Source organism: Lotus japonicus, chromosome 1 (genome assembly GCF_012489685.1).
Source record: "Lotus japonicus ecotype B-129 chromosome 1, LjGifu_v1.2".
In the NCBI taxonomy this organism is placed as follows: Eukaryota; Viridiplantae; Streptophyta; class Magnoliopsida; order Fabales; family Fabaceae; genus Lotus; species Lotus japonicus.
The window spans coordinates 44,081,401-44,093,346 of NC_080041.1; the positions used below are offsets into that span (position 1 = coordinate 44,081,401).

At 40.3% G+C, this 11,946-nt stretch overlaps 1 long non-coding RNA gene across 1 annotated transcript; it reads right to left on the bottom strand.

Annotated features, from left to right (window-relative positions):
• Nucleotides 1-415: 415 nt before the first annotated feature.
• LOC130729047 (uncharacterized) lies at nt 416-3,390 on the bottom strand. The gene is made up of 2 exons (XR_009015852.1): nt 1,036-3,390; nt 416-940 (listed from the first exon to the last, which is right to left on the bottom strand). It is a non-coding gene; the product is annotated as an uncharacterized LOC130729047 (long non-coding RNA).
• Between the last annotated feature and the right edge of the window lie 8,556 nt (nt 3,391-11,946).

The window sequence follows — 11,946 nt, forward strand, 5'->3', positions numbered from 1 at the left end:
AATGTTACATTGATATAATAATTAAAGGTGATATCGGCGCACTCAAGAAGCTAGCTTGAATGAATGGTGATGTCGTTCAAGGAATTCTATAAATTTGGATTCAGTAGAAGGGACTACCATAGTGAAAAAAGGGATAAAATGACAAATTAAGTGACAGTTGGTATAGTGTGAAATACTCAATGGTCTTTATTAAACTGAAGATCGAGATTTCAAAATAAATAAGCATGCACATGGAAAACAATGAAGGAACAAATCCAAGTGAAAATTTATTTTGGGAGAAGCCAACTAAATTCTTACACAACTCATACTAGCTTATAAAAAAAGTATTAAAAAGGGGAAAAAGTTTGCTTATTACTCTTACAAAAAATATTTTGATTGGGAATTATAAGAATAAGAAATTATGAGCCACTAGTACTTTTGATAGAAAATATAACTTCAGGTTGACATAAATTTGTACTTTTCCCCTTTTCAAACATAAAACTGCCATATAGGTTGTCCTACATAACAGCCTATGATTATACCAGAATTTAAAATCATAAGAAAAAAGTAGAGAAGGGTACAAAATCCAATTAGCAAACAACATCAAACCATACACAGTAAGGCTTCATCTGTTTGTTCATGTCATCAACGTCCACTGGTTGATGGTTTATGAGAACAACCACTATCACATTGAATTACTTCGATGTGAACATATTTTTTGTGGTATCCTCTGTGGCATCCACATGCTCCACAAATCAAAGCAGCAACTCCTTCTTCTGCACTGGCTATAAACTCTTGGCATCCATCGAAAACAGGTGCTCCTTGATCATTAGCATGATTTTTTTGACACACTAAATATTGAACAGTAGTGCTGCTCACTGTTGCGGGTACCTATCGTCTGATCTCAACCACTTTATTTTTCCTCATAGTGTTGTTCTGCTTAAAAAAATTAATTCAAACCCTGCCAAGATAATTAAACTTCTGTTAGTCTTTTTGTAATAATAACCAGAAAAAGAGATTGACACAAATAAGAGATAAGTGGAGAGAGCAGAGTACCTTTTTATATGAGGTTTTGGTTTTTTTGTAAAAAAATTGGATTTTTTTCCGTTGAAGTGAGGACAACTCAACATCACATTGTCCACTCAACTTCCAGTTAAGATTTTGTCATCATTAACAACTTCTTAGTTGGACTTAGATACTCTCAAACATATTTTTGAAAACGGTAATGATAACCAAGCTGATATTCTTTCACATAACTTGTGATAGGTTTTGTGAGAAAAAACTGTTGGTGGAGTTATCAAGGAACTATTTCCAGCTAAACCAGAAGATCAATCTTAACATGCATTGTATTGTGGCCCAAAATCTAGAGAGTAAAGTGAATATCGTGGGGGATCCACAGATATGACTTGAGTAACGATTACACATAGCTACAAAGTGAGCACAGAAAGATTTTCCTAACATGATGAAAAATTATTAAAATATATTGACATTATATAATGATAATTCTAACTGATCCATATTTTCTTAAATATTTTAAAAATTATTAAAAATTCAATAAGTTTTTACTTGATTTAAATACTTTAAAATAATCTATAATTTCTTTCTTATTTAAAATTTACTTAATATTAAAATTTTAAAGTAATTTAAAATGGATCCACACACCATTTAATTATATAAATTCATTTCCTGAAGTAATATGCTCTTCTTCTACGCTACTCCATTTTGTTGAGGTGTTCTTGGAGTTGACACTAGATGGAGGATCCTATTTTGCTGACAGAACTCTCAAATTCTTGGTTCAAGCATTCTCCTCCTCTGTCACTTCTGATATTTCAAATGCAATAGTCTTTGTGACTTAGGTACATGAGCCAAGTAAATCGTGTGTAATCATCAATGATGACAAAGGCATATCGATGTTCAAAAAGACTAGCCATTCTAGTAGGTCTAAACAGATCCACATGTAGCATTTTCAAATTTCTGGAAGTACTTAGAATGTTCTTTACGTTGAAAGAAATTTATAATTCCTTTCCTTGAAGACATGCAGAACATGTGTCATTAGATTTGAAAGACAACTCTGACAGACTACGTACCAGGTCATGTTTGGCGATGATGGTAATGGTCTTTAAGGAGGCATGCCCTATCTTCCTGTGCCAAACCCACTTATCATCCCCTAAAGACACTTGATATGTTACATTTTGATCTTCATGGTTTCAAGTTTATCTTATATAGATTCCCTTGTGTCTGCTTCAAAGACTACTTTGCCATTTTCGTTTGTGATACTACACTTCACTTTGCTAACCATATTGTGTAACCAACAAATTTAGTTTGGTCTACTTTACTTTTGACGTACCCCAGTGCGTTGTGGCAAGGGAATCCCATATTTCCTTATATGTCTCATAGTTATCTACTATATCGTGCTCGGTTGGGCTTAAAGCATTAATAAGACACAACTTTGCACTAAATTGTATTATTAGTGCAAGCTGTGCTCATCAAGCCTTAGATCTCTGGGAAGAGGTTGTTGAGAAATTGCATCTTTAGGAACATAGTTTCCATTACTCACAATGTCCAACATTTTGTAACTTGCAGGCTCTTTATATAGCCTCATACATTTCCTCCATTAAGGATAATTTGTTCCATTAAAGTATTGCACCTTGAAGGCAACTTTGATCTGTGGTAGCCCGCGGTTGTCACTGTCCGGCATTAATATTTACTCTTTCACATGTTAAGATGTTAGAAACCCTAGAGACTAGCTCTGATACCCATTGATAAATACAGAAATGACACAAGAAATGGGGTTTTGAATTGTGTCTAGTAAAAACTATCTTTTTAAAGTTTGTCAAGAAAATATAAGTTCTTAAAGCTTCTGACACAAGAGATAAGGTGCAGCAGATAGAAGTAAGTGTTAGCAATAAACAACTTAAAGCATAAAAGATTACACAAGAAATTTTATCCTGGTTCACCTTAAATCGATGGGCTATGTCTAGGCCTTGGTATCCAAAAAACGATTTTGCTTCTGCTTAGATCTCTTCGCAAAGAGTGATGTAGAAAGATTAAGATCAACTTACTCTTTTACAAGTATGTACAAGATTTGACACTAAAGAATCTCAACAGTATTTAAAAGAAAAGATTTGACTCATATGTGCTCTAATAACGATGAACAGAGAAGATCTTGAAGGCATGTTTGGTGCACGGGATAAGAACACAGGATATGATAGTGTAATCATATCCTAATCTAATATGTCATTTGTTGCGCTAGAAGGATAGTATAACGCAATCCTGACCCTTATCTTATCATGTCCATAATGTGTAAAAGTTATCATGAGGGAGGAGGTGAGATAGAATTATCCTAACAGGATAAGATAACAGTTTTCGATTCTTTTTTAGCACTCTAACTTAAATTCAATTATTTCAATATTTATATTTTATATATTTTATAATAATATTAATTAATAAATATATATATATTTATTAATTTTAGTTAATAAATATATATTTATTAATTTTAGTAATATACTAATTTTATTATTTTTCAATTACTAGTTGTTATTACTAAGTTAAAATTATTTAGTTACTCATAATTTTAATTAAAAATTTACTAATTTTTTAATGGTGAAAATATTAATATGTATTGTATTTTTTTATCATAAAAATTCTTATAATAATAATTCTAAGGAGTAAATTTAAGTAATAATAGCCTTAAGTTTTAACTATTGGGTATAATAATTAATAATTCAGTAGTAAAGTGGACTGGGCGAGACCCCAGGTTCCCTCGCACAGGGGCGCTGGCCTAAGGCGGGGAGCGCGTCAGGGACTTGGGCCTTCGTCCCGTTAGGCCCAACTCCCCCAACTATAAATAGGGGACGGTGACTAATTGTAAAGGACTCTTAGCTCATTTGAGAAATAACAAGCTCGAAATTCAGTTACTTTCTCTCTCTAAGCGGTTACGCTCTCATTCTCTCTAGGTATCTCACATCATGTTCCTTGCACCTTAGGTACTATATCTCATCTCAATGTTCATGATGGAACATTTGGCGCCGTCGGTGGGGAACGGTAGATTTTGATTCCCGGACTACGTGGATTGCAATTGAATTTGGAGAATTCCGATTCTTTGTGTGAATTTCTTCAGTTTTCAGTTTTTCACTTGAAGTTCTTCGGTTCACCAATAAGGATTGATGGAAACACGTCGTCGACGATGCGACGAGGAGCATGGTTTAGCTGAGTGAAGTTCGTTTTTTCGTGCGATTCTCCTTGGTTTTCGATTTCTGAGTCAAATTCTTGATTTGTTGGCAGCACGTAATGGAAGCGCAACGTCGACAAAGTTAACGAAGGATGAAACACACGCACAATCCGCATCAAGCATATAGAAGGCGACGCGAGAAGGAGGCGGAATCTTCAGTCTCCTTGTTGAAATCCTCAGAAGGAAAACCGCCGTCACCCTGCTCGGTGGACACTCTCAGAGATTGGCGGTGGCTGATTCGCGACATAAGTCTTGGTTTGGAGCAGCAGGACACGGAGCTTCGGATGTTGCAAAGGAACAGCTATTGGAAATCCTCGAAGGAATGGAGAAAGTCATCTCTAAAAGGAAAGCTGGCGCGCCCGGACAAACCGTCTACATCGGAAATCCTCCGGGAGCCGCTAACAACGCGAATAAGCGGCGAGGTAGGAGGTGAGTGGTGCTTTTATCACGAGGCCATGGGCCACATCACAAAGGAGTGCCGCACGTTGCAGTGTGAGGTTGGAAAACTGATAGCGGGGGGAAGACCTACTAGAGTGCAGGGCGGTAGAGCTCCAATACTCAAAGGAGTACACACGATTGCCGGAGGGTTTGGAGGAGGAGGAGTCACCAGCGTAGCTAGGAAGCGGTATGCTAGAGCAGTGAACACGGTAGCAGAAGTTCCTTTCGGTTTTTCACATCCAGACATTACCTTTTCGCCCGATGACTTCGTTGGAATAAAGCCACATCTAGACGATCCGATTGTAATCCTCCTTCGCGTGAACCAACTTAATGTACAACGAGTACTTTTGGATCAAGGGAGTTCAGCATACATCATTTACGGTGGGGTATTCGATCGGCTCGGCTTGAGTGAGGCAGATCTCACTCCTTATGCAGGGACTCTGGTGGGGTTTGCGGGCGAGCAGGTATGGGTGAGAGGCGTCCTTGACCTTGATACCACATTCAGCGAGCGAGAGAACGCTAGGACACTGAGGGTGAAATACTGGATCCTAGGAACGGAGGGATCGTACAACATGATAATTGGCAGAAACACCTTGAACCGGCTGTGCGCTGTGATTTCGACGGCACACTTGGCGGTTAAATATCCTTTGCCGAATGGACAAATAGGGAGAGTGGCTGTGGACCAGAAAACAGTGAGGGAGTGCTACTGCAACGCGGTAGACCGGTACGGGAAAAGGAACGCTTCAGTGGGACACCGATGCAACGAGGTCGGTGCACCGGAGGAAAACCTAGATCCACGGGGCGAAGGACGAGTCAACAGGCCCACGCCGATCGAGGAGACCAAAGAACTGAAATTTGGCGAGAAGATACTCAAGATAGGGACTCGACTGACTGAGGCCCAGGAACAGAGATTATCAAAGCTATTGGGCGAGAACTTGGACCTCTTTGCTTGGAGTCACAAAGACATGTCAGGGATAGACCCGAACTTCATTTGCCACAGGCTGGCGCTAAATCCCGGAATTAAACCAGTGACCCAGACGCGCCGGCAAATGGTTGATGAAAAGGAGAAGTTAATCCAGCAAGAAGTGAACAAATAACTGGCGGCGGACTTCATCTGAAAAATTAAGTATCCTACTTGGCTGGCGAATGTGGTAATGGTAAAGAAGGCGAACGGAAAATGGCGGATGTGTGTAGACTACACAGACCTGAACAAGGCGTGTCCAAAAGATTCATATCCATTACCGAGCATTGACAAGCTAGTGGATGGAGCGTCGGGAAATGAGCTGCTGAGTCTGATGGATGCCTATTCGGGATATCACCAAATCAAGATGCACCTGTCAGATGAAGACAAAACGACCTTTATGACCGCTAGGGTAAACTACTGTTATCAAACTATGCCCTTTGGGCTGAAGAATGCAGGGGAGACGTATCAGCGGTTGATGGATAGGGTATTTGAAGGTCAGGTAGGAAGGAACATGGAGGTATATGTCGATGACATGATCTTGAAATCGGTCTTGGGATCAAGCCATCATGAGGATATGACAGAAGCTTTTGGCAGGCTCCGAAAACATAATATGAGGCTCAATCCGGAGAAGTGTTCTTTTGGTATACATGGCGGGAAGATTTTAGGCTTCATGATTACGTCAAGAGGGATTGAGATCAATCCAGATAAGTGCAAAGCGATCCAAGAAATGAAAAGCCCCAGCAGTGTAAAATAGGTGCAGCGCCGGACAGGACGGATTGCAGCCCTGTCCAGGTTTCTCCCTCATTCGGGCGACGTTTGAGTGGAGTTCAGAATGTCAAGAAGCCTTTAAACGCCTCAAAGAGATGTTGTCCGCACCACCCGTGTTGTCAAAACCTGCCCAAGGCCTCTCTTTACACTTGTATTTTTCTGTCAGCGATCATGCAATCAGCTCCGTCATTCTTCAAGAGGTAAACAGAGAGCAAAAAATAGTTTACTTCATGAGCCATACACTTCAAGGGGCGGAGATTAGGTATCAGAAGATAGAAAAGGCGGCGCTCGCCGTCCTCGTTACCGCCAGACGCCTAAGACCTTACTTTCAAAGCTTTCAGGTAAAAGTAAGAACTGATCTTCCTTTGAGACAGGTGTTGCAAAAGCCAGATTTGTCGGGGAGACTTGTCGCAAGGTCGGTTGAATTGTCAAAATACGATTTACAATACGACAAAAGGGGGAAGGTCGGTGCGCAAATTTTGGCTGATTTTGTGGTGGATTGACGCCGGAAGATGGTGAGAAGGTGAGCACTCAATGGATATTGTTCGTTGATGGGTCATCAAATGACAATGGAAGTGGAGCTGGGGTCACGCTTCAAGGGCCTGGGGAGTTGGTATTAGAGCAGTCACTCAGATTCTAGTTCAAAGCCAGCAACAACCAGGCAGAATATGAGGCCCTGATCGCCGGGCTGAAGCTAGCAATTGAGGTACAGATTGATAGTTTGCTGATTACAACGGACTCGTTGCTTGTGGCAAACCAGGTAAATGGGGAATTCCAGGTGAAGGAGCCGGCCTTGATAAAATATCTAGAGCGCGTACGACTCCTAATAGGTCGACTGCAAGAGGTGGTAGTTGAATTCGTGCCGAGGGCGCAGAACCAGAGGGCGGACGCCCTGGCGAGATTAGCCAACACTCGAAAGCCTGGAAACAATCGAAGCGTGATCCAAGAGACGCTCGCCAATCCTAGCATTGAATGAGAGTTGGTAGCCTCGGTTGACCGCCAAGGAACTTGGATGGACCCCATCGTAGACATCTTGGCGGGTAAGCCGAGCGAGGTGATGAAATACTCGAGGCAACAAAGGAGAGAGGCAGGACACTACACTTAACTTGATGGGATACTCTTTTGACGAGGATTTAGTTCGCCACTCCTGAGATGTCTCCCGCCCGGGAAATACGAAGCCGTCATGGCAGAGGTTCACGGGGGGGTTTGTGCTAGTCACATTGGAGGAAGGTCTCTGGCTAGCAAAGTCCTCAGAGCAGGTTTTTATTGGCCTACAATAAGGAAAGACTGTGCAGAATTCGTGAAAAAATGCGAAAAATGTCAAGTGTTCGCAGACTTGCCGAGGGCCCCAGCAGAACAGCTGGCCACGATTCGCTCCCCATGGCCCTTCGCCATGTGGGGAGTTGACCTCGTTGTGCCTTTCCCCACCGCCAGGTCCCAAATGAAGTTGATCCTCGTAGCGGTGGATTACTTCACCAAATGGGTGGAAGTCAAGCCCCTCGCGAGGTTTACTGCAGCTATTGTAAGATCAAGTTTTGATCAGTGGTTGCATCTCTATATTTTGATGATTACAATTAAGGTTTATGATGATGAACAATTGTGGTACCCTAACGTTTGTCTTTTTAAGATGTGACAAACAGGTTCTGAATCTGACCTAAGCCTATTCGTTCAGAAGAAAAAGAACCAAGGGTTACTAAAAAGAGAGCTCTAAAGCGTACCATGTTCGTTCAGAACAGGGGCGTATCCTTCAGAAGTTCTGAAGTTACAAGCTCTCAAGAGGTTCTGAAGAACCGGAGTCAGAAGTTCTGAAGACCAGATGTTCCAGTGGAACGGTCCAGAAGCAGAAGACTCAAGTTCTGAAGACGTGCAAGAAGTAGGTTCTGAAGACCCAAGCTATTCTAGTTCTGACGTTCAGAAGTTCTGAGGAACTTGTTCAGAAGCAGAAGCTGCAAGGTCAGAGGATCCAAGCTTCCGTCTGACTATGATCAGAAGCTTCACTAACGTTCATCTGAAGCATCCTGTAACACCCCGATTTCGGTGGCGTCACTTTAGTAACCAAAATGTAAACTTAATGCGGAAAAACGTGAATATTTTTTTTTTGATAATAACTAAGACAAGACTGAATTAAATAAAACCCAAATGCGAAAGGCAATAGAACTAATATACAATATATAAACAGCCCCCGCTGTAAGTAGCAACCTCGTCACGAGTAAACCTCCAGTGACGGTAGTAGAAGAGTAGCGCCCGTAGGCAATATGTACAAACCATAAGGAAAAGTTGAGTATCCGCAACTCACACCTTCAAAAATTGAGAATAAGCTGGCCCATCGGCCTGAAACAAGACCTCCTAAGTCCAACCAACTCTCTGTGATTCCCGTAAGGAAACCACACAAAAAGCTATCGGCGGGAAGCTACCCTGTTCCCAAAGAAAAACAAATGATGTTCAGAGCTAAGACTCTACTCCTACACTAATCCCATCTCGAGGAGCTCACACCAGCACTAAAACCTACATGCTAGCATGATCGTCGTCCGAATCTGAATCCAGAACGACCTAGTCTATGTACACCATCCGTCCTCCTCTCGCGACCGCGATGCGCTCTTGTTCCAGCATTTCAACCCTAGTTCCCCCCGAAGGGTGAACCGTCGTGAACCAGCCCGCCAAAGACATCTGACAAAGGGCGTTTGTCCGCCAAAGCACACACAGAAGACGCGAGGGTCAACTCCAAAGAATTATGTAAATAATAGCATCGATAGATACAGATAATAGAATAGCCACTTAGGCTTATAGCTAGGGATAACATCCTAGGGTTGCATATTCCATAATGTACATAACAGCAATAATAACAATTAACATGTTCCAAATAGGATTAACATATAACAATCACATTCGACAACTAAATTAGTATGCATGTTGCATGATATGATATGCAGGTTAACCCAGTCAACCAATATGCATTCCGGAACGGATGGACATCAACGGATCAGCCCTAGCACCAGCCACGGTGGGACCATTTCGGCCCGCGTGCCTCTTACTCCAACAACAACATGTAGTCAGATCAGCATAAAACCCGAAGGCCTGCCATTTCGGTCTGCTACTAAGAGTCACCTAGCAGCGCTCTTACGCGGAAATCCTGGTCTTATAACCAATTTTGGAATCCGCCGTGGTCCGGTATCTCGCCGTGTTTAAACCACTTAATGAGTGCATGCAATGCAGTGATTAGCCAAACAACGTCTCCGAATCTCACTCGACACGTCGCCACGTGTTCTAGCTAAATTAATGTCTCTAAAAGCTTACCCTAAGGTAAAGTCGATTCTGCGACAAAAGACACTTCTTCATAACAACACATAACTCACGATGATCTCCAAATCATCCGACTCATCTCAATCCGATGGTCACAACTGCTCAACGAGCACAGAGTATCACACTCTCGGAAACTAACGGTTTCCCGGACTTATCCCCAGGATAGCCCAACAACACATAGCTGCTCCAACAGCACAAGAACATCGACATACTCAACACTCCTCAACTTCCTCAACACTTGGATCCGACGACACTTCTCGTTTTCCAAAAACTAAGATTTGCATCCGAAGCTTCCTTTCGAGTTTATTATCTTTATTTAAAGATTTAGAGGTTGTTTAATGTCTTATGAGTTTTCTTTTCAAAATAATATCCTTTTAATCTTATCGCAAAATCTTATAAGTTCTCGGGATCTCCTAATCCCCAACTGACTCCAGAGAATGTCTCGATCCATAGAACACCATAACAAGGCCCGAATCTCATTCGTCCTATCAAACTTTCTCAAAACTCTCAAAATAAAATCGGCATGACCTGCCCGCTATTCTCACTACTCAGAATTTCAGATTTCATTACAGAAGCATAATTAACTCATCACAGTCAACAACATGTCATATATCAATAAATCTCATCATCACTTAGCACTTAGCATATAAAGCATGCACCACACATCCTAGATTACCCACATAGCACATAGCATGTAAGTCAATCTCAAAAACATTCAGTAGATGAATCATCTACATTGTCAGCCGAAGCCTCAGAAAACATTTTCCAATCACACACAGTCCAGTGCATAAACAGTAAACAATGTCGAAAGCATCGACCCTAAGCATTAACTAGAGATTCAGTGAGAAGCCCTCACCTTAGCCAATTCTCATACTAACTGCAATTTCAATCCCAACACATCTTTGCTTTCCCGTGTCGGTTCGCTCCCTTTTATTCTTTAGCTTCGTCGTCATGCGCTCCCGTCATTCGTACCCTTCATGAGTACCCATAACGTAATTACTATTCGAGTTAACCTACTGACTTAAAGTCTAAACTATGACTTCATGCATTTGACTCGAAGCGAACGTATGTTAAACCTAATCCCCATAATGGCTATAACCCATTAGGATAAAACTCAGAAATTCAGACAAGTCGTTGTAATAACAACAAAATAGTAACAATATTCAATACTTCAAAAAACTTTTGACTTAGTAAGTCGACTTTAAAACCAAATACTGATATCTTTAAAATAGAAAAGTATACATAACTAGTATTTACTCCTCTAGTTTTCCTTAGAGTTCTCAGTCTCTATTAGGATACTCATTGAGGTCTTTTCACAATATCATACAAATGAGTCTCTTTCAATTTAATTAATTACATAGCATCTCACAATAAATCTTTTCCTTTATTTTATACAATCACACACACACATAGAATAATACCTTTCTTTGAAATTCTATTTTGGTGCCACGAGAAATACTAGACATATAGTCACCTACATCATTTAATTAACAAGAGGATAAACTTTTATTTATAATTATTTAAACATTGAATCCCCAAAGGATTATACAACTAGAGCAATTAAAATGATTATCATTAAAATTGGAAGGAAACTTCATGTAAGGAAACTTCATGTAGGTGATAAAGGCGTAGAAATAATAATCTAGGAGAAGCTAGTCCCAAATTCAAACTCACTTTAGGCAAAAGCATTTCCAAACTCAACTTTAAAGGTATAGCTGTCCCAATTTTCGTGATACAAAATAGCTCACTAGAAATAAAGAAAATTTATAATTTTAAGTGTGGGAATCACAATAGAAAATTATTGTCAAAAACTTAAGTGATTCTAATTGCTTGACTTTTAAAACTGAGGTCTTCAATCAAAACCAAGAGTAATGAAAACGTGAACTAAAAGTTGCAAAGAACTATTCTTATTTTAATGTATTTTTGCTACATTCATCAATTGTTGTATTTTCACAAGTGCTATATCAAACTGTCTAGTGTCTAGGCAAGGCCATTATTTGTTAAAAGAGAATGATATTTTAAGTTAAAACTAGATGACCCCAAAAAGGAGTATTAGTCATTGTACATTAGCATATTAGGTAACTAGAAATAATGGCTAACGAAATTGGAGTTGAAATACATCAAAATTGGGGAGGATGGTCCAACAAACTACAAGGCTTACGTGAGAGACCATTTTGACAGAAAAAGTCCAGTGAAAAATCCAAATTCTATTTAACAAGGGACAGCCCTAAATAACCATGAATCATGGCAAAATTACACAAAG